Source organism: Pseudophryne corroboree, chromosome 1, assembly GCF_028390025.1.
Source record: "Pseudophryne corroboree isolate aPseCor3 chromosome 1, aPseCor3.hap2, whole genome shotgun sequence".
Lineage (NCBI taxonomy): Eukaryota > Metazoa > Chordata > Amphibia > Anura > Myobatrachidae > Pseudophryne > Pseudophryne corroboree.
In genome coordinates, this window is record NC_086444.1 from 614,481,857 (window position 1) to 614,505,916 (window position 24,060).

The 24,060-nt window shown below is 43.8% G+C and overlaps 1 long non-coding RNA gene across 1 annotated transcript; it reads right to left on the reverse strand.

Moving 5' to 3' along the window:
* Window positions 1-833: 833 nt before the first annotated feature.
* On the reverse strand, window positions 834-13,491 carry LOC134927896 (uncharacterized). Its single transcript, XR_010177774.1, has 2 exons — window positions 13,066-13,491; window positions 834-1,077 (listed from the first exon to the last, which is right to left on the reverse strand). It is a non-coding gene; the product is annotated as an uncharacterized LOC134927896 (long non-coding RNA).
* Between the last annotated feature and the right edge of the window lie 10,569 nt (window positions 13,492-24,060).

Genomic DNA, 24,060 nt, shown 5'->3' on the forward strand with positions numbered 1-24,060 from the left:
AAATCAAAATCACATTACTGCAGTTGCTTGTTTATGTTGATTGGCTATGTTTTCATACTGTATTCTTTTTTGTGTGGCTCATGAGGCACAGCCACTTACTCTTTGCATTCTAAATTTATAAAAATGTATGTATAGCATTAAAAATAGCTTACAGTGTTTTTTGTTGGATTGAGTGTGTTTGGGTTGTTTTTATGTTGTTCTCATTATTTGGTGGTGATGTTCACTTTGTTTGGCATGTGTCAAAAGTTCTCTTTTTGGATTTTGAGTTTGAGGACCATGTGTTCTGCATTTAGTGCTACATTTTTTTAAATACATCTTTTTTTCAAAAATTGTTTTGGGATGGTGTAATACTGTTTGTGGTCTTGAACACATCATACTGTTTGGTTTCTGCCTCCATTCTTTTTTTACACTCCACAATCTTTGAAAAAGTAATTGTCATTTGTAGTGTTGTATGTTGATGTATGTGTTTTTTGTGTGATACTATTAGTGCTTAAGCATTAGGCTGGTTGGAAATGTGAACTAAGCACATGGGCTAATTCTGTTTTTTTTTTTTATTTGGTTTTGTTCCAGAACAAAGTACACACAATATACACTTTTAAAAATGTTGGTGCATTTTTTATTAAACAAATGTGTATTTACTTAAGAAATAAAGAAAAGATAATGAGTTTAAAATTGTCAGTACACAGTATTATAACAACAAACCTGCTTGTCATATCTTCACAGTGTCCAAAAAAAACAACAACAGGCCGGCCTGCCATCACTCAGGCATAAGATGATGATGATGATGATGGTGAAGCAGGTAAAGTTACAATTTATGGACATATTGCAAATGATTTGGCACAACATTAAGTTTATTTTTGTGTATAGGACCATCCACACAATGGCTCAATCCCAGAAGGAGGCGTCCAGAGGATTCTGGCAGGCAAAGACATATGGCCCACAAGAGACACAGGCCGGATGTCCACACTAGACAACACGAGTCAACACATCAACAACGCATATCAAATGTCTCCTCAAGACCACCATTCCAACTGTTGGAGAGTCCGCCAACACGGGAACCACAAGCCCCTCAGCTGCCTGGTGAGTACAAAAAACAAAACATTAGGACACAAACTTACACAGGGCACTTTACAAATAATTAGCCTGGTTGGAGTCAACAAAATAACCTACGTATGAATGAATCCCAACAATAAAATGGCTAACACATTTTATGCACTTACAGCTCAAATATTTGGGTACATGTGGGTACACTTCAGCCATAGAGTAGCATATTAAGATGAAGATGCTGCAACAAAAGCAGAAGTCAACAATCCTAGTTTTACACACATTGAAACAAGCCATAAACAGTGTTTGCACAGTATGTTATGTATTTGTGAGCCAGATCCTGATTAATATTACATTATAAAACAACACATCTAATATAGTTGAGAGGCATGGTCATAATGTAACTGGAGTATTGATGTTGTTGTCAACCACACTATTTGGAATCATCTTTATCATGTATTGCCACAAAATATGCAAAACAAATGTCTACAGAAGCTAAAATGTTGTTTCATTACAGCCCATACAGATGACGCCAACATTCCCCCGGAACCCCAGCATGACACACAAATGGATGAAAGTTTTGTGTTACATCTCCAGCCAATCGACCAAACAATACCTACAACACCACCTGTGAGTACGCCTCCACCAGAAACAACACCTGCACCACAAATCAGTCCACCATCACCACAATTGACAACACAGGATCATGTTTTTTGGAATACTTGGTCAACCCAGCAGGCAAATAACCTGGATTGCCTGCATAGTCAGATGCAATTTCTAGATTGTCTACCACGTAATTTTCCCCGAATTAGTCGAAAAAGTAGTCGGCTAAATATGCAAGTCACTCGAATCGCCAACACAATGGAATTAATGCTGCCGACAACACACATATGATGAACACATTCCGAGAGTAATGGATGAACAACACAGACAGCACCAAAACTACATCAACATTTTGCTAACCAACCAAATGTTAATAGAAAGCATCAGCGGCATTATGGAAAGTCACACTGCAGCTACCAGAGAACTCAATGCTACTCTGAGTAACCTGAGCCAAAACCTCAATTCCCAACAAGCATTACAACCAAGCGCCAGCTCAGGAACCACAACTCCTATAATTTCCTCAGTTACCTTCCTACCAAGGCGATCCAGTCGTACACAGACACACATCACTGGGAAAGGCACACCAGCCTCCAAAGTGCCTCCAAAAAAATAGGCCTCAGGTGTTGGTGTTCATTCTGTTTAAGATGAAAAAACTGCGTCAGTTTAAGTTTATGAAGGACACTGAAAATGTAACATTATCATCATTAACATAATGTGATTTTTTTTTCCAAAACATAATCACTCTCCGTATTACATGACCATTATTACACTTCTTTCAAAGAATACTCAGAATCATTATTCCATGGTCAGTATCCATATTCTTTACAATAACAATCAGAATCATTGTTCCATGGTCAGTATCCATATTCTTTACAATAACAATCAGAATCATTATTCCATGGTCAGTATCCATATTCTTTACAATAACAATCAGAATCAGTCTTCCTTGGTCAGTATCCATATTCTTTAAATTTATAATCAGAATCAGTCTTCCTTGGTCAGTATCCATATTCTTTAAATTTATAATCAGAATCAGTCTTCCTTGGTCAGTAACCATATTCTCAAATGTTACAATCAGAATCAGTCATACCTGAGCATTATGTCATTTAATTGGCTAATAAAACAAACACATTGTTAGCAGGACATTGTCATGACTCATTCTGTAAAATATGCCTTTATTGCTATTTTATACTTTGGATTGTTGTAGAGCTGTGGTTTCGCCATGTTTTCTCACAATTACAATGCCATGTATCCACACTGTAAAGATGTTAATTGGAAACATTATGTTTCTAAACTAAAACATTACGCAGTTTCATTTGAAAACAACAAAATAATGTCTTAGTTAATGGCTTGTATTTGTACTATGTGGTGTGGCCACACAAACATGTGGCCTTAAACAAGGAAAACAGCCCAATAAAATTTTGCTTTAAAAAATACATGCTTGGCTACCTGAAAAACCCATGACCAACACACATAATATTATGTGCACATATATACTACAAATATCTTACACATGCATCAATTGTATGTGTCACGTCTAGCAAAGTTTGAGGATCCGGCAGCTGAGATTTGCCCGAGGAGGTAGCAGGCTGTGGATGAACAAGATGAGGGGGTTGGATATAGTTCCTTCGCATGGGACACGGAGCAATGAAGAACGTAGGCGGGGTTTGAGAGTCAATATAAAGTATTTATTATGTATAGGGTTGAGGTAGAGAACTGAGGCTGGAGCACGATGTTTAAGGAACGTAATTGCGGATAAAGAACTGCGGGTTGTGGCTTGAAAGATGAGGTTGTGATTAATGAACTGCGGAACTGTGGATAGTGGTTAAAGATGTGGCTGGAGGCGAAGAAATGTGGACTGTGATTTGAAAGATGAGACTGTAGATGATGAACTGTGGAACTGTGGATGGTGGTTGAAGACGTGGTTGGAGACAAGGGCTGTGGACTGTGGTTTGGAAAACGAGGCTGAAGATAATCTGCAGGCTGTGGTCGGTGGTACAAAGGCGTGGCTGGTGAAGGAGATCTGTGGAGTGTGGCTTGAAAGACGAGAAAGAAGACCCAGGGCCGACTGTGCCCAAAGAGCCTTACTGGACCGGGTTTTCCAGGAGCGCTTCCACAGGCAGTAGCAGGATATAAACAGCAGGGCTGCAGCAGCAACAGAGAACCGACCAAGCAGGATCAGGAGGAACCAGAATACAGCAGGAATCCTGGGAGCACAGGCTAAAGCACCTACACCAGAGTTGTAACTTGAAGCACTGGGGTCCCTGTCCTAAACCAGCCCCCTTTTATAGGGAGAGCTTCCCCTGTATTGGCTGGAAGAAACAGGAAACAGGAACTATGCTTAAAACTTGGTCTCCAACATGGTGGCACCCAGTAATGCAGACCTTTTTGCAAAGCCACATTGCTCACTGCACCTGGTCTCCTAACAACAGCTCATCAAGAGTGACCTGCTGTAGCGGTGTCCCGCCGCCACGAGCGGACCCCCTCACCGCCGCTACTGCTGGCCACGGATCCGGCGCAGCAGCCCACCTCTGCTGCCGCCTGGACTTCGCCAAGGAAGCCAGCCCCGCGGCCCCAGCGTACCGGTAAGACTCCGGACGCTGACAGTATGTCAGTAATGCATTGATCATATATATATAGATAGATAGATAGATAACAATATATATATATATATATATATATAATATATAGGGAGATAGAGATAGATATATACTTGGACAGGCAAAATCAAAATACATAAGAGACACATGTACTTACCAGAAAAATGATTCTGGATCAGTACTTGCCTTACCTGCCTCCCTGCATCTGTACTCCAAGTGTCACCAGATGTTTCTAATGCCTCTACTTGCTTACTGTTTTCTTCATCCTCCTCCTCATCAACATGTGGCAAATGTCATTGCAAATACATGTTATGAAGAAAACAGCAGCAGAACACAATCCTAGTCACCTTTAAGGGACTATACAGCAAAAGGCCACCAGATTTATCAAGACAACGAAACCTAGATTTCAGCACCCCAAAACATCTTTCTATCACATTCCGAGTGACCTTATGTGCATGATTGTAATTGTGTTCAGCAGGGGAATCAGTAAGGGACAATGGAGTCAGAAGCCAAGAGAACGCCATATCACCCATCACCTGAAATACATATATAGTATAGACTGTAAAGTAGGCATTCTGCAACACATTGCTGACATAGTCTCCAATTTTAACATATATACATTTATACACATATCTAGTTACATACCCAGCAGCCATCCATCGGGCATTTGTCCAGCCTCAAACTTATCAAAGGGGGATGACTAACTGAGGATGAAGGAGTCATGGCAGCCACCAGGGTAACCTGCAACAACACTCATTATTTTTAGTTTTGCATCACAAACCACCTGGACATTAGTAGAGTGGTCCAGATGTCGATTAGTATAAATATACTGCCTGCCCCTAGGTGGTCTCAGCTCAATGTGTGTGCAATCTATGGCACCTAGCACATTCGGCATGCCAGCAAGGCCAAAGAAAGCTACCCTGAGGGAATGCCACTGAGACGCCTTGGTAGGGAAGCAGATCGAGGCATCTATGTGGGGTTGCAATGCATCCAATAACTGCGTGTACATTTGAACAAATGAGGTGAGTGAGATGAGTACAACTAACAATAACACTGTGTAATGTAACATTCAGCCTAAACAACTTTTGCAGAGATGAGTATGTATGGTATACATCACCTGATTTAAGTATTTTGAAAAGGTGTGCTGTGAGATTCCAATGACATCACCACACACAGCCTGAAAGTTGCCAGTAGCCAGAAAGTGCATCACAGCCAGGAGTTTGTGCAGGCCTGAGACAGAGTGAGAGCGTGCTGTCTCAGGGTTTCTGTCCAGTTTGACAAGGTCATACAGATGGAAAATGTTGTTTCTATTTTGCCGAAACATCTGTATGACCTGGTCATCGGCCAATGATTATAAGTTTAAATGCCCCCCGAAAAAAATTAGGCCTGTGCAGCCTCCGTGGCACCTTTACAACCTGCTGACCATGTTCAGTTTCATGCCCCTGGTTTCTTCCAGACTGATGGAGCAGTCTCAGGAATCCCACAGCACACAATACTTCACTACTATACAGCCCAGCAGCCATTTCAAAGTGAGGGATGTGAATAATGTGCTTAGGCCCCTTTTAAAGGCTCCAAAATTCAGGTGTGATTAATAGTGAAGTTGAAACACATGTAAACTCGCCAGCCAAAAGCAGGTCTATTTTTTTCCTGCGTTTTTTAATGATTCATCTAATTTTTGCACCAAGTGACAACTTGTTATGGTTAAAATATCTGTCTGGTTTACAACTATATGATACTCTGTTTAAATTTACTATGTTCTGGGTGATCCACATGACACGTTCTAGGTAGCGTTTTGGTGGGTTGCTATACTACTAAATTCAGGAAGGACGCTGTGCCGGACTGGAAGCGTTTTGCGCTCCACTGCGACGTCATGCAGTCCACAGGAGACACATAATTAAGACTATCTACATGTGACCTGGTGGAGCCAGTGACTGAAATTTTTGGCCCGTTGCTTAGCTACGCGGTGCAGGAAGTACATGATGCAGGGCAGGAAGTGATATGCGCTCCAGCTCGGCAGCATGCGTTCCACTGCAGGGATTGAATGACTGTGATAGTCTGGACAGAGATGCCACTTTATGGAATAAGCAGGTGATTTCACAAGGATACTGCTGTTATTCAATGGAGGTTATGAGTGGGATATGAGGGACGGTATGGCTAATATATGCACAGTTGTTGTGTTAATTGGATGATTGGTCAATTGGTGGGCATGTTGGCTCCTATAGTATTTATAGTTCCACAGTGGAACAATGGGGCAGGGGGATGGCAGCCTGATGCTTTGGTCTTGAAAAAGGTCCTGAAATGGACCGAAACGTTGATCCTGTGATTATGTGAGGCTGGATTAAAGATCAATTTTGCCTATTTGAAAGAGTCAGGTGAGTGCATTCTTGCAAAGAAAATGTATATATATATATATATATATATATATATACATACACACACATACGCACACATACATATATATTCACATTTATATTTATATACATACATATGTATACAGTACACACACACATATATATATATACATATATATATATAATGCATATATATATATATATACAGTATACACACACACAACTTGGAGCCTAATTTCCAATTGAATGCATAACTTAAAAAAATAAAATAAAAATATAACTATATATATATGTATATATATATATATATATATATATATATAAGGGATGAGCGAACATCACATCCCGAGCCCGGATGCGAGCCCGACTCGGGACTTCCCGCCAGACTCGGAAACCATAACGAGGCAAAACGCCATCATCCCGCTGTCGGATTCTTGTTGGTTTTGGATTCCATATAAGAAGTGCGCATCGCCGCCATCTTCACTCCAGTCCTAGAGAGTGTATCGAGAGGATGTGTCTACTCAGTGTCTGTAGGGGAAGGTGGCGTGGGGTGGTGACCTGCTCTTATGTGTCATTCCAGTGCTGTCTTGTGCTGCATCAGTCCAGTGGTGGTGTCTTGTGCTGCATCAGTCCTGTTACAGTGGTGGTGTCCTGTGTCGCCATAAGCCCAGTGCTGCTGTATAAGTCCAGTTCATGGATGCTGTCTTGTGCTGCATCAGTCCAGTGGTGGTGTCCTGTGCTGCCATAAGTTCAGTGGTGGTGTCCTGTGCTGCCATAAGTAAAGTGGTGCTGCTGTAAAAGTCCAGTGTAGTGGTGCTGTGTTGTGCTGCATCAATCCAGTGGTGGTGCCCTGTGCTGCCATAAGTCCAGTGGTGGTGTCCTGTGCTGCCATAAGTCCAGTGGTGCTGCTGTATAAGTCCAGTGCAGTGGTGCTGTGTTGTGCTGCATCAGTCCAGTGGGGGTGTCCTGTGCTGCTATAAGTCCAGTGGTGGTGTCCTGTGCTGCCATAAGTCCAGGAGTACTGCCATATAAGTCCAGGGGAACCGCCATATATGTCCAGTCCAGTAGTGCAGCCGTATAAGTTATGGTGTACTGCCGTATAAGTCCAGGGGTATTGCCATATAAGTTCAGGGGTACTGCTGTATAAGTCTAGCGGTACTGCCAAATAAGTCCAGTCCAGTGGTACAGCCATATAAGTTATGGGATACTGCCATATAAGTCCAGGGGTTCTGCCGTATAAGTCCAGTGCTACTGCCATATAAGTCATGGGGTACTGCCAGATAAATCCAGTCCAATGGTGCAGCCGTATAAGTTCAGGGGTGCTGCAGTATAAGTTCATGGGTACTGCTGTATAAGTTCAGGGGTACTGCCGTATAAGTCCAGGGGTACTGCCATATAAGTTATGGGGTACTGCCATATAAGTCCAGTGGTACTGCCGTATAAGTCCAGAGGTACTGCCATATAAGTCCAGTCCAGTGGTGCAGCCATATAAGTTATGGGTTACTGCCGTATAAGTCCAGGGGTTCTGCCGTATAAGTCCAGTGGTACTGCCATATAAATCCAGTCCAGTGGTGCAGCCGTATAAGTTCAGGGGTGCTGCAGTATAAGGTCATTGGTACTGCCGTATAAGTTATGGGGTACTGCCGTATAAGTCCAGGGGTTCTGCCATATAAGTTATGGTGTACTGCCGTATAAGTCCAGGGGTATTGCCATATAAATTCAGGGGTACTGCCGTATAAGTCTAGCGGTATTGCCAAATAAGTCCAGTCCAGTGGTGCAGCCATATAAGTTATGGGATACTGCCGTATAAGTCCAGGGGTTCTGCCGTATAAGTCCAGTGGTACTGCCATATAAGTCATGGGGTACTGCCATATAAATCCAGTCCAGTGGTGCAGCCGTATAAGTCCAGGGGTACTGCTGTATAAGTTCAGGGGTACTGCTGTATAAGTCCAGTGGTACTGCCGTATAAGTCCAGTGGTACTGCTGTATAAGTCTAGGGGTACTGCCGTATAAGTCCAGTTGAGTGGTACTGCTGTATAAGTCCAGGGGTACTGCCATATAAGTCCAGTCCAGTGTTGCAGCCATATAAGTCCAGGGGCACTGCCATATAAGTCCAGGGGTACTGCAGTATAAGTCCAGGGGTACTGCCGTATAAGTTCAGGGGTACCTCTGTATAAGTCCAGTGGTACTGCCTTATAAATCCAGTCCAGTGGTGCAGCCATATAAGTTCAGGGGTACTGCCATATAAGTCCAGGGGTATTGCCATATAAGTTATGGGGTACTGCCATATAAGTCCAGTGGTTCTGCCGTATAAGTCCAGAGGTACTGCCATATATGTCCAGTCCAGTGGTGCATACATATAAGTTATGGGTTACTGCCATATAAGTCCAGGGGTTCTGCCGTATAAGTCCAGTGCTACTGCCATATAAATCATGGGGTACTGCCATATAAATCCAGTCCAGTGGTGCAGCCGTATAAGTTCAGGGGTGCTGCAGTATAAGTTCATGGGTACTGCCGTATAAGTTATGGGGTACTGCCGTATAAGTCCAGGGGTTCTGCCATATAAGTTATGGTGTACTGCCGTATAAGTCCAGAAGTATTGCCATATAAGTTCAGGGGTACTGCCGTATAAGTCTAGCGGTACTGCCAAATAAGTCCAGCCCAGTGGTGCAGCCATATAAGTTATGGGATACTGCCGTATAAGTCCAGGGGTTCTGCCGTATAAGTCCAGTGGTACTGCCATATAAATCATGGGGTACTGCCATATAAATCCAGTCCAGTGGTGCAGCCGTATAAGTTCAGGGGTGCTGCAGTATAAGTTCATGGGTATTGCCGTATAAGTTATGGGGTACTGCCGTATAAGTCCAGGGGTTCTGCCATATAAGTTATGGTGTACTGCCGTATAAGTCCAGAAGTATTGCCATATAAATTCAGGGTTACTGCCGTATAAGTCTAGCGGTACTGCCAAATAAGTCCAGTCCAGTGGTGCAGCCATATAAGTTATGGGATACTGCCGTATAAGTCCAGGGGTTCTGCCGTATAAGTCCAGTGGTACTGCCATATAAGTCATGGGGTACTGCCATATAAATCCAGTCCAGTGGTGCAGCCGTATAAGTCCAGGGGTACTGCTGTATAAGTTCGGGGGTACTGCTGTATAAGTCCAGTGGTACTGCCGTATAAGTCCAGTGGTACTGCTGTATAAGTCTAGGGGTACTGCCGTATAAGTCCAGTTGAGTGGTACTGCTGTATAAGTCCAGGGGTACTGCCATATAAGTCCAGTCCAGTGTTGCAGCCATATAAGTCCAGGGGCACTGCCATATAAGTCCAGGGGTACTGCAGTATAAGTCCAGGGGTACTGTCGTATAAGTTCAGGGGTACCTCTGTATAAGTCCAGTGGTACTGCCTTATAAATCCAGTCCAGTGGTGCAGCCATATAAGTTCAGGGGTACTGCCATATAAGTCCAGGGGTATTGCCATATAAGTTATGGGGTACTGCCATATATGTCCAGTCCAGTGGTGCAGACATATAAGTTATGGGTTACTGCCATATAAGTCCAGGGGTTCTGCCGTATAAGTCCAGTGCTACTGCCATATAAATCATGGGGTACTGCCATATAAATCCAGTCCAGTGGTGCAGCCGTATAAGTTCAGGGGTGCTGCAGTATAAGTTCATGGGTACTGCCGTATAAGTTATGGGGTACTGCCGTATAAGTCCAGGGGTTCTGCCATATAAGTTATGGTGTACTGCCGTATAAGTCCAGAAGTATTGCCATATAAGTTCAGGGGTACTGCCGTATAAGTCTAGCGGTACTGCCAAATAAGTCCAGCCCAGTGGTGCAGCCATATAAGTTATGGGATACTGCCGTATAAGTCCAGGGGTTCTGCCGTATAAGTCCAGTGGTACTGCCATATAAATCATGGGGTACTGCCATATAAATCCAGTCCAGTGGTGCAGCCGTATAAGTTCAGGGGTGCTGCAGTATAAGTTCATGGGTATTGCCGTATAAGTTATGGGGTACTGCCGTATAAGTCCAGGGGTTCTGCCATATAAGTTATGGTGTACTGCCGTATAAGTCCAGAAGTATAGCCATATAAGTCCAGGGGTACTGCAGTATAAGTCCAGGGGTACTGCCGTATAAGTTCAGGGGTACCTCTGTATAAGTCCAGTGGTACTGCCTTATAAATCCAGTCCAGTGGTGCAGCCATACAGGGGTGTATCTACCTATTGGCCAGGATGGCACTCGCCAGGGGCGCCAGGCAAGGAGGGGGCGCCGCCTGGCTGTGCCACCCGCGGCCAAAGGATAGAAAAGCAGTACTGTCAGACTGTACCTGGTGAGTCTGTTACTGCTGGAGTGGCGCTGGTGTCCGGCAGCACCGCACTTGTAATCAGACTCAATATAAACTACAGCTCCCAGCAGCCCTTGTTGCTGGGAGCTCCTGGCAGCAAGGGCTGCTGGAAACTGTAGTTTATTGTGAGTCTGATTACAAGTGCGGTGCTGCTGGACACTAGTCTGATCACTAGTGCAGTGCGGTGCTGCCGGACACTAGTCTGATCACTAGTGCAGTGCGGTGCTGCCGGACACTAGTTTGATCACTAGTGCAGTGCGGTGCTGCCGGACACTAGTCTGATCACTAGTGCAGTGTGGTGCTGACGGACACCGGCGCCGCGCCGGCAGTAACAGACTGTCACCAGGTACACAGCAATTGTTACATAGCACAGTGCTATAGATCTATTTGTTGTTGAAGATAATAAAAAAGTGTCAGTGTTTGGAAGAAGGGACTGTAGTACCTGGAAAACTACACGATTTTCATGCATGTTAGATGTAAGTAAGTAGTAAGCGAAAACTTTAACTTGTTGAGTGTAATAAAGAAAATACAAATCTTACCTATTTCAAGGCCATGTTCACGGAAATGTATATCAGTTAATTGTATAATTGATCCTTTTATCTTGGAAGTGATGGCACCCTGATGTTTTTTCTAACAGGAAGCCCCTCTACCATCCAACTAATGGTGTTTGGTTAATGGCTAGGTCCATTTGAGGCTCATCCCACAGCATCTCATTAGCATTTCATTCAGGATGCAGTCAAGATGCCGGCATTTGGCATCCCGGCGGTCGGAAAGCTGACGCCAGCATCCCGAAATTGCTCGGAATGCTGATGCTGGCATCCCAACATAGATAGCGATGCAGAATGCTAAAATCCGGATTGAGTTTGTGCCAAAGTCTCCACTGGCAAGCCACGTGGGAGGTTTAGGGTTAGGCTGCGAGGGCGGGAGGGCTAAGGTTAGGCTGCATGGAGGGAGATTAGGAAGGGTGGGTTAGGGTTAGGCACCACTGAAAAGGCTTTTGGGGGGGGGGTATGGGTTAAGGTCAGGCTGTGTGAAAGGTGGGTTAGGGGGAGGGATGGTGTAACGTGAATACGAGAGACTTTTGTGCGGTGTAATGTGAATGAGGGACACTACTGTGTGACATAATTTGGATTGGAAGTACTATTGTGTCCACGCTCTTCCCCCACAAAACCATGCCCCTTTTCCAATACTCACACCTTATTCCAAATGTGTGTAGGGGGGGCGCCAACCCCTTACTTTGCCAGGGGCGCTCGGACCCCTAGATACACCCCTGCAGCCATATAAGTTCAGGGGTACTGCCATATAAGTCCAGGGGTACTGCCATATAAGTTCAGGGGTATTGCATATAAGTCCAGGGTTACTGCCGTATAAGTCCATTTCACTAAATTTACAATAAAATAACAATATCACAGTCTATCGGGGTACCCCTTCTACCACGTTGGTGTACATATAAAGAATCCTTTAGGGCGCTAAGAAAGCCTGGTTATGTCTCTATTAAATAAGTTTTGTTTTCCTCTGAAACAGTTCCCTGTTACAAGTCTCCAGAGTATTAAGCAACACTACCTAGGATTCCTCAGTCTCTTTTCCCTTTATAAATAAACGGGGATTGTAGGGATTAATGCATTCTAGCAATAATATTTTGCAGATGTAGCAATACAACAGTTTTATAATCCTGCTCTATCTCTGCCTGTTCACTGAGAGAGCAGGACAGGGAACAGTAAAGTAGCAGTCTCCTGACTAACACCCTGTAAGTGCTGCTCCTCACAGGAGTATATGAAGATGAAGCGTTTATTAAGAGTCCAGTGACTATTATTAGTAATTTTATGTTCCTGACTCTCTCTCTTAGTGCTGCCTACTGAGGAAATAATCTGGGGATTTGCAGACAATATATCTATTATAGGCTGTAATCTGTTAGTCTGACTGCCATCACTGTCTCTGTGCTGTTTTTGTGAATTGGAGACAATGTATCACTTTACTACAGCTTAGTTATTAGCTGAGACGTCTGTCTGCAATAATTACAGTGCTGGCTAAAATAGCTTTATAAATCAATAGGAGGTCAATCACTGTCTCTCTCCTCCACTAAACTGTGCAGGTGTGATGTGTGGTGCTTATTGTACTACCTCTCCTGTAGACAGCAGTGTCCTTATATGATGCTTCCAGCCCTGCCTCACAGTCTGCCTTGGCTGTACGAGAATGAGCTGTCCCTTAAACTTGCTTCTCCTTCCGCTATCAATCTCTGGTGGGCCACGCATCTGGGATGGCTTAGGCAAAGCTGGTGCCACCTTTTCTCCCACCCGATGCCACTCTGCTCCCCAGGAGGCTCAGAACACAGCTCTGCTTCCTTCAGTCACTGCTGTATGCTGGGTGACAGGATGACTTGTCCTCAGCCGGGGAAGCACCGTGGGAACTAGCCTGATGCTATCTGCTGTTCACAGGAATGGGAGCACACGCAGTAGCTGATCTGCACCTCTGGTAAACTCCGTCACTTCTAGTTGCCAGCCCTCAGTCCTAACATGGCTGCCCAACTGCCAACTTAATGGCTTTCTCTGCTGACTCGCTGTTCTGAAGCCGCATGCACACTGTGAACCCAGAGTGCAGGTGGGAGTCCCTGTTTACCACGCGCTGAGTTTATGGCTGCTGTCCCACTGTCCCCAATGTCATAAGCAGCTGCAGCAGGGCTACCAAACACCCCACTGTCATCAATGAATGAGGGGCATAATATACAGGGCACTCTATGCAGTTATATATATATATGCAAAAGAGGGAAAAAAATAGCGCCACTTGTGGTATGTAAACCTTCACAATTGTGTATAATATATGTCCAAAAAATACACTCCCTTGGTACAAAGGGTGTCAGCAGGCCCCTAAATAAAAACAGCAGTGGTAAGCTGCTGTAAAAAATGTTGATGAAGTCCTGAAGGACGAAACGCGTTGGGCATTCTATGATCTTTCCCAGATCAACCTCCTGAACCTAAGATAAGCACTTTTTACACATTTACTACAAACTGATGTGTACCTTGTACTTTTAGATAATTCTCCTTTTTATATGTTCGTGTATTTTTATGCATTTTTTATGAATTCTTATGCTTAAGCAATTTTTTTTACCAAAGGATATCAGTGTTTTTACTCGTGTAAAATAAATATGCTCTTTTTTATATAAAAATCATTTTACGTTCCTTTACTACAGACACCATTGGTCGCTTGTGCCCATATTCTTGGTTTCTACATATATATATATATATCATTACATAAATATCTTATTACAATAAATCAGGTACATATATACAGTATAAATCTAAATAAGGTACTCCACAGTTAATATACAAGGGTAGAAGGTGCTTTTGGTAGGGTGCCACACAAAAAATAGCTAGCGAGCGATCAACTCGGAATGACCCCCAAAGTCCCTACACAGCAAGAAGTGGATTAATACTAAATATATTACTTCTCTTCAAATTGAGTCACTGCATGTTATCATTTTGAAAAATTAAATATACATATATTTAATTAAATTCGTTGTGATTTCCAGTCGCTCAGCTTGTTTTTAACATTAATCATAATCAGATAAAAATAGTGGCTTAGGGACCTATTCATCATTTATTATTTTAGTTGAAAATAATATACTTGGTGGTCCATAAGTGTGGAAACACCCTTATAAAATGGAAATGAGTAAGGAAGAATTAATCCATTGTTTACACATATGATATGGGAGTGGAGGATTACTTTATAGTGTATGTCACCAGTATGGTGGCCCTTTTGACCATCTTGGATGCAACTCTAATTTTTTTATTGGGAATGTAGTCATGTGACATCAAACAGGTGCAGAATTTCTTAAGAAAAACATTGGAGTTCTTCCTTTTAATGTACCTTTATTAATTCTTGGGTTTTAACTTGAGTTTTCGTTTGCAGGTAGTGACATTAATATTTCCTTACTCATTTCCTTGTTATTAGGGAGTTTTCACACTTATGGACCACCTTGTATTTCAGCTAAAATTGTAAAAGTAAAGGGTCAGACCTATACTAGTATGGGCACCTAAATTAATCAAGACCCAAAGTTTTCAAAGTTTGAATTCGGGAACTGACGGCATCTTCATTGGCATTAGTTCCTGGAACCATGCTCCTTACTAACGGAAGGAGGTCCAAGTAGTGGCATTCTGATCACTGTGGGGCACTACCCGTTTATAAACAGTTGGTACAGTGGCAACTACGTCCTTCACCAGGGTCGTATAGAAGATCAATGTTTCTTCCAGAGAGACCTTTAATTTTGGTGCAGTGCAAACTCTGCGGCAATCCCTAGGTTCTGGTTAGTAGCGAAACTAATTACTGGTGGGCCCAGGTACAAAAATGTAATTTGGGCCCCCCTCCTCCACCCTAACCTAAGTTTACAATATGCCACACAGCAGTCAGTGACAGGGAGAAGCAGAGGGTGACAATGTAAGGCAGGGCAAGGCAGAGGTTGACAGAGAGAGACAGAAGATGACAACAGAAGGCAAGGGGAGGTAGAAGATGACATAGAGGGTGACGGAGAGACAGTAGGTGACTAGAGTACAATCACAATGTCCTGCATGGTGTGAGGAATAGGGGGCATGTACCTTGGTGGGGGAAGACAGGCCTCTGCTTTGTCTGTGACAGGGATCTCCACCCCTTGTGCTTTCCTAAGTTTAGCATTCGGTCAAGCAGACTCTGACAGTGCCTGTTACAACGGGTCTGAGTTGCATTTAATTTATAGACAGCAGTGAATCAGAAATAATGTACAACTGTTTGTTTATTAGAGGTAGTATGTGACTGTAATTATCAGCACTGATAGATGGCAGGATTCCTCAATCAGTCTGGAACCCACAAGGTCGGCCATGCATACCTAAGGTAAGGGGCAGGTCCCTCAGACAGTGGACCAGTCATCTGACATTGCTTAAAATGGTCTGCAGGGTGGTGGGGGGCAGGGAATAACTCATTGCTGGTCTATAAAAGTGTGAGAAAACTATTTTATTTTGTTATTGTAAAAACAATAAGGGCAGGATGTACTAAAGAGAAAATGCAGTAAATGCCCCGTTTTCTGAGATTTTACCGCATTTTTCATATGTACTAAGACCTGGCTGTCTGGTTTTCGCTGCCATATTTTGATGGCGATACTGGGCTTCTTTTGCACCTGCTGTCACCGATCGCCGCCAAATGCTGCACCTGCCGACCCGCCTACCAGCGCCGCACCTGTCGTCAACCCCTTCTCTCCTGTGTCCAGGCAGCAGGCACTGATTCCCCAGCTCCTTCTCCCCCACAGCACAGCCATTTCTGCTTCCGGCTGCAGGGGGGAGAAGGAGGAGGCCGGGGACTCCCAGCCCACGTCACCCCCAGGGACGGGAGGTGACGGACCCCACAGAGACCCCACAGCACTCCAACTGACAGGTATTGCGGGGGGCGTTTGTCACCGCACTGCGAAGTTAATTGCATATGTTAGTACATGAGATGTGAACAAGCCCTCGGGTGAAACCGGTTATCTGACCACTGAATATGTGTTAATGCCGCTGTCAATTTGGATAAACAGGACCAGCATGCTTGAATGAAAATGCACACTCCACCAGTTATTACACCCAGACAGAGGTAGCACTTTTTTCTCCTTCAGCCCTCTCTCATTTCTGAATTGCGGCGTGACACCCTGCAATGTCATTTGATATCAGGGTGTCAGCTATGCTCTAACAGAAACAGCAGAAGGGCCCTTTACTTTCCTTCATACCAGCAGAGGTCTGGCTATACTCTCATCCACCCTCCGCTGATTTAACCTGATTGGCCAGGCGATCAAGAGGGTGAGAAAGCAGATATCAGCAGGGACACGATCTGCTGGACTATTCTCTACTCAATCCCTCTTTGATATTGCCTATGTGATACCATTTGCATTGAGGTCATTAAGCTTATATTGCTGGTGATATTATTTGCTGGATGCTCACATGATATTATTTGGACTATAAGCAATGCTATGAGAATTTTTTGAATTTATTAATATATGTGATACAGTAAAGAGGTACCTGAAGGTTTATATGATACATTGCTGTTGAATTAGGAACAGCAATTGCACAGGATAAATGCCCAAAGAGAGTCAGTTAAAGATTTTGTACTTTATACTGCTATACTGTTTTACGTTACCTTACAACTTGAAAGTACACTTGATACATTGCTGTCTGATACAGGAGCAGTTATTCTGCTACTAAAGGGAATTATTCTCTGGCATTCAGGGAGTGAGACAATCTTATCTCTGTGTTACTTATAGGGAATTGACAGTTTTTTTCTAAGCTGAATGTTGTTCTAAATGGAACCATAACAATACTTATTACATGTGTCTGATACTGGTGACATTTCCCTATCTTATTTGCAAAATAGCATTTTTTGGGACTTCTTTATCTGTGGTGTATATTGGACAAGCCCAATGGGCGTTCTATTGATTTTTACATAATATTGGAGTGCCCTCTCTAAGGGCATGCAATTAATCTAACATTCAGTACTCATTACAGTCCGAATAATATTTTGGTCCCTAAAATAAACGCATTATTTATAATGTACCTGCACAGATTTAATCAATAAATGATTGAAACCTATACGGCATTTATTCGCTGTCCAGGAACATAGTTTTCACTTTTTTTTATGTGTATGTGTGTCTGTGTTGTTCCTTTTATTTTAATGCATATCTAATAAATAGTAGATTTTAGACTGATCAACACTGATACCATTCTGGACTCTTTTTCCTGTTATAGTTAAGAGTGACCCCAGTATAGAGTCTTCATCTTATGTAATCATGTAAAAACCCAATGTACAATTCTGTTTATAACAAGTTTATGACACCAAATATGTTAAGCATTCAAATTGCAAATACATATGTAGATGAAGAAAGTATCTCAGTCAAGAATTGGTATATCCCTTGTAAACAATAACTATATCTATAAATAGGTTCCCATATGATATTGGAGGAATGTTTAAGACACAGTACACTTCCTTGAAAGAGAGATGGGTTGCAGTGAATTTGCATCTGTTTTTACTGTTGCTCTGTGTGCCCAAAGCAGTGAACAGAAGAATGAGAGAACAGTGGGGATTCAATCCTGAACTAAGTATAGTGTAGTTGGTGAATCTTCTGTTGGGTGGGTTTAAGTAACACCTCTGTGTCTGTGAAGAAACTGAATCATATTCTCAATGAGAGTCCACAGAGAAAAAGAGAGTGCAATAAAGAGAATATCTACTTATTTGAGGGTAGAGTAGCCTGGAGGTGTAACAAAGACATTTGAGTGGTATTTGTTAGTATTTATATATGTAATACATTTCTTGTAGAATATAAGCATTGGCAACTAGGGATACAAAATTTATGTACCACATTGTTGTAATTGAAAATGCTCTGAATCAGTGTCAATTATACTGGTATAAATAAGAATGTGTGTTTGATCACAGAATAATATATACAGTTCACATGCTTTTAGCATTTGTATGATATTTTTGTCCCCAAGGTTTAGTTAATCAAGTACAGTATATAACAAGTAGTGTGAGCATCAACAAGTTGGGAGTTTGCCCAGTGCTCTGGGAGCCGCTGGGCAACCTGCAGGCTCTCAAGGCACACTGTGGATGACACGCGCATGCATGCATTATCTATTCATCGATGCTCAGAGCAGTCTGCCCCTCCAACCTCTCCTAACCCATGGGACACTGTGGCCCATGGGTGGGACAGTGCACAAAAAGTGGAACTGTCCTCCTGATAGTTGTGAGCTGTGCTGATGGTGGCTTGTTCACATTGCCCAATATAGTAGAGCAGCAGCCCCTACTACTTTTGCCACCCCCACTTACAACCCCCGTGATAACTCCCCCTCACTTGCAACAGGATAGGCAGTCAGAGATGAGATGGATGGAGGGTATGAAGGGGACAAAGATTATAGAGAGGAGTGGACTAGAAATGAAATACAGAGGGGAGGTATATATATGAAACAAAAGTGGGGAGTGGGACAGAGATAAAAGATACAGGGCCAGATGTACTAAGCCTTCAAAAGTTATAATCTGCATGGTGAAGTACCAACCAACCATCTCCTGTCATTTTCAAACCCAGCCTGTGACATATCAGTTAGAAGCTGATTGGCTGGTAATTTATCACCGTGAAATGTATCACTTTTTAAGGCTGAGCACATCTGGCACAGAGACAGATGGGGGGAGGTGGATAGGTGGGACAGAAACGAAAGAGACAGAAGGGATAGGCAGAGAATGGAATGTGGGGGAAGACACCTGTCTGTATGGAGTATGTACAGTACTCTGAGTACTCCAGTTTCTTACCACAATACCTTTAAAAAAAAACCTGTACAAATAGATTAATTGGCATCTGACAAAAAAATAACCCATGTGTATATGCAGCCGTATATACAAAATATCAGAATACAGATAGTAAGTTCCATTGGGCAGGGGCTGCTGTGAATGACTAAATATTCTCTGTGCAATATACTGTAAATATTATCAAAGTCTAATATGTGTGTGCTATTTAAAAACTGTTAATAAATAAATAAAATACATCTTGTTCACACTTGTGTCACCCTGTAGATGGATTACTAAGCATACTTGAAGGATTTCCAACTTAATTGTCTGCAACAGATACAGGAAGTATGTCCTCAAATATTTTTATCCAGCTTCCCCTATAACATAGCACCCATCCTATCTTACACATTTAGGAATGCTTGGCCATTGTCCTCCAATTTTCCACGAGTAGTGGCTGCCCAGCACTGTTTGCAGTATGAGTCTGACATTGCTGTAAATATCAAGCCTACAGTATAGCTAATAAAACAACCAGTGCATGTTCTTCTCAGCAATATCTACAGGAACTACTCTCAAAAATAGCAATAAACATGAAACATTGAAATAAAATTAACAAGTCACATTAACTACTAACCACATGGTTGTTTTCAATCTAACATCTGGCTAGTGTCACTATTTTGTTTTTACCCTCAGCCCTTAAAGTAAGGATTTTTTAGAATTGCAAAAGCATTGCTGATCAGCTTATCAGCACCCCACAGGCCCCACCCATTAGGTTATACCATACATTGAATATACAGGCTGAGTTTGCATGTACAGTAGCTCACCTCAAATACTGGGCAGCTTTGTTTTTTCACAGCAATTTAGAACAGAGCTACTTTGGAGAAGTTCATGTGTGATATAATGGTAAAGTGAGTGGAGTGTGTTTGTACCTGAGGTTCAGTCGTGTTCGTTGTCAGTTGAATCCACTCTTCAACGATGTCGAGACCAGCGACTATTCTTCACGTCACCTGTATGGCTGGGACAGAAGGACGAGGAGGACCCTGGAAGGACAACCTAGACACAGTATACTCAAAGACTCAGGGAGACGGTGACAACCATTTATTGAATGGAAAGTTATCAGTCACCATTGTAGTTATTTCTCTATATTACTATTCGACCTCGCAAAATTCCGGTATTTAGGTAGAATCGATAACAGCAATCACAGTTTACACATTTGAAAGGCACAACAATGGTTTGGTCAAACAATCATATAAATCATGTGCAACATTAATCATTAGGATATGATTACCCGCTTCAGACGTTTTAAGGTAAGCAATATTCTGGCAGTCAATTTGGTACACTACCTAAACTGTCCACAGGGTGGCACTGCACATCATACAATAACGTTCAGTTCCTGCGCCTTCGTTGGCGATTGAGGTCAGTGCCTCCTTTTGAAGGACAACTTGCACTTTACTAATGAACTCCTGAGAAGGTGTCAACGGACATAAGGTAAGTACTTGTAGGAAGACGTGCAGAATGGGCTAACTGCAATGTAACACAGCAGCAATAGATAACGGTTAACCGTATTTGTATCCACGGGAAGGTAAGTCAGTTAGCAGAGCTATATGTTTGGGGTCCAAGACAGGCACAACTTTTCTAGGCTCTGAGTCTGTTGTAACTTGTAGCACTGTATCTGTATTGGACTCCGGGGGTAAGCAAAGTTGTGGTGCGGGATAAGGGTTAACTCCGCTAACAGAATCCCTGGTGCAGCAGGGAGTATGGCAGTAGGGAGGTACAGTGTCTATTAGGTGGCAAGGGATGGCAGGCAAGGCACAACTGGCACACTTTTACTGCTGAGGCACCATTTCACAGTGGAGCTGGGGTAGAGTTCTTGTGTCCCTGCAATGTATCTCCTGTCAGGACATGGGGGCAGAATTGGACCAGGTAAAGGTCTATAGAGAGGGTACCTGTGGGATGTCAGTGCTTTCCCCACTGACTTGTGCTGAAACTGCTGGGCACGACTCCCGCTGTCCTTGGCACGCACATCTCCCGCTGCTGGGCGCACTCAGTGGCATGTCTCCTCTTCCGCTGGCCGGCTTTCCCAGCGGCTTCTGGTCCCGGCTGTCTCTCTCTCTCCCCCAGTCTTCCGGCTGTGACTCTCAGTTAGTGGGTCTGACAGCGGGTCTCCGTCAGTGGCAGCGGCTGTCCCTCCGGCTCAGGTAGCGGCTCTCCCTCTGGCTCAGGTAGTGGCTCTCCCTCTGGTTCAGGTAACGACTCTCCCTCCGGTTCAGGTAGTGGCTCTCCCTCCGGTTCAGTCAGCGGCCCTCCCTCCGGTTCAATCAGCAGCCCGCCGTCCCTCCTTCCTTTCCTTTTTTAAACCACACACCTAGCGCTCTCAGCTCAGCACCACCCATCCTCTTCTCCCGCGCCCTGCTTAATCCAATCCCCGGATTCCAGGGGTACCCGCTCTCTTCGCTCAGCCCCCTCCCGTGGGGGCATTGCTAGGCAACGCAAGGAAAAACAATTGTCTCCTCACTGAGTCTCTTGGATAGCATTTTACTGCCATTAGGGGGTGGATTAAGGTACACTGGGGTACCCCAGACGTGGGTACCACACATGTCCTTCTCAACTGTAAACCTGTTGGCTCATTATCAATTTGCCCCCCTGCAGTGCAACACAGTATTGCCCAGGAGCAAATTTGCTTGTATTTTCTCTTTGCTCCGACCTCTCCATGAGGACCATACTGCATAACATAGTATAGTTCACATGCTAGACTGGTAAATGCATACATAACAATGCTAATATTGCATTCCTTTAACTTTAATATTGGGTAGCGTCAGGGGAGGATTGGGATGTAAAACCAGATGGGAAATTTCTATAAGCAGCTCTAAGGGGGGTGGGGTTTGTGGAGGGGGCATGATCCCTCCTCATAGTGCCTGATTATGAGTCGGAGGCAGACGCGACCTTCCTTTTGTCTTTTGCTGCAGGTGTCTGTGACATTATGTTAATGATGCTATAATGCCCTTCCCTGGCGTACATCCATGCATCTGAATTAGCAAGGACTGAGACACCCACTATCAGTGTCTACAGATGCTGCAATCATGCTTTGTATGTCTTTATACTCCACCATCAGTCGCACCATTGACACTTTCACCAGTCCTATGCTAGGTGCAGATCATCTGTGTGAGTGTGTCCTCCAATGTGAGCAATTCAACGTCTCTATATACAACCACTATATGCAAGATGCCCATATCACTTCAGATACACGCCTATATTACATTACATCTGTGTCTGACTAGCCAAGCCCCTGTAACTGGCCAGGAATGTCCAACACATTTCTAATACACTGAATATGTACTTCGAGACGACAGCACTGTACCAACACCATTGGGACATAAGCATGGTGCAACTCAGATGGAAAACACCACTCCACTGCATCTGGCTCAGAATCAGTCCTATAATGCTGTATACTATGCCATAGTGGTGATTGCTAAATACAATAACAGGGACATGCATATTTACATAATGTAAATTATGTAAATATGCATTTCCCTGTTATTGTATTTAGCAATAACAGGGAAATACATATCTCACTAATCATAAAAACAATCAGAGGTACAGTAAACAGAAAATAGCAATTACAAAACTTTTTTTTAGAAACATTCTGCCTGGCACTAATATGTTGGCAGTCAGCAGCTTGTGAGACTTTATGGTGATTTTCCTCCACCCATATTTTCCTCAGTACGCACATATGACAGACCCCCCATTACACACATGACTGACTCCCCCCAGTACACACATATGACAGACCCCCCCAGTACACATATAAGACAGCTCCCCCCAGTATACACAGATCTCCCCCATATTTTCACCACTACACATATGACAGACCTCCCCATTACACACATGACTGACTCCCCCCAGTACACACATATGACAGACCCCCCCAGTACACATATAAGACAGCTCCCCCCAGTATACACAGATCTCCCCCATATTTTCACCACTACACATATGACAGACCTCCCCATTACACACATGACTGACTCCCTCCAGTACACATATATGACAGACCCCCAGTACACACATGACTGACCCCCCAGTACACAAATAAGACAGCTCCCCCAGTATACACAGATCTCCCCCATATTTTCCCCAATACACACATGACAACCCCCTCCCCAGTACACACATGACCGACCCCCCCAGTATACACATATGACAACCCTCCCACAGTACACATATAAGACAGCTCCCCACAGTATACACAGATCTTCCCCATATTTTCCCCCAGAACACACATGACTGAACCTCCCAGTACACACACATAGTATGACACCCCCCCCCCCCCCCGCCCCGCCCCCCATCATGGTACCTGGCTTTCTTTCTTCAGTTCTTCCTGCTGAAAGAGCAAGAAGCCAGGAAAGTCTAGTGGAATGTAAGGAGACTGCCACAGCACATACAGTTAGCGAGGAGCAGGCAGAGGAGGAACCAGCTGCTTTGAAGTTTACAAAGCACGTGCGATGCCCTGGCTGCCGAGACCTCTGGTGTATTGTATGGCGGCACAGCTGTCAGCTGACCAGCTGCACTGCTGGTGATTTCCTTTCAATGAGCTTCTTTGCATGCACAGAAGCTCTGAACACTGGCCGAATGGCGCTGAGCTACAATCGCTGGCAGCTACTGTACATGCAGTGGCGTGCAGTGAGGTCAGTGGCTGGTGAGGCACTGCAGCCATAATGTCCGCCGAGTTCCTCCGATGATCCCTACCACCGCCGAGCCAATGCCCGCTACTGCCCCTGAGCCGATGTCTACTACTGCCACCGTCCCTGATGGCCGCTACCTCCGCCACTAATGGCCAAAACCCCTACCAAAGG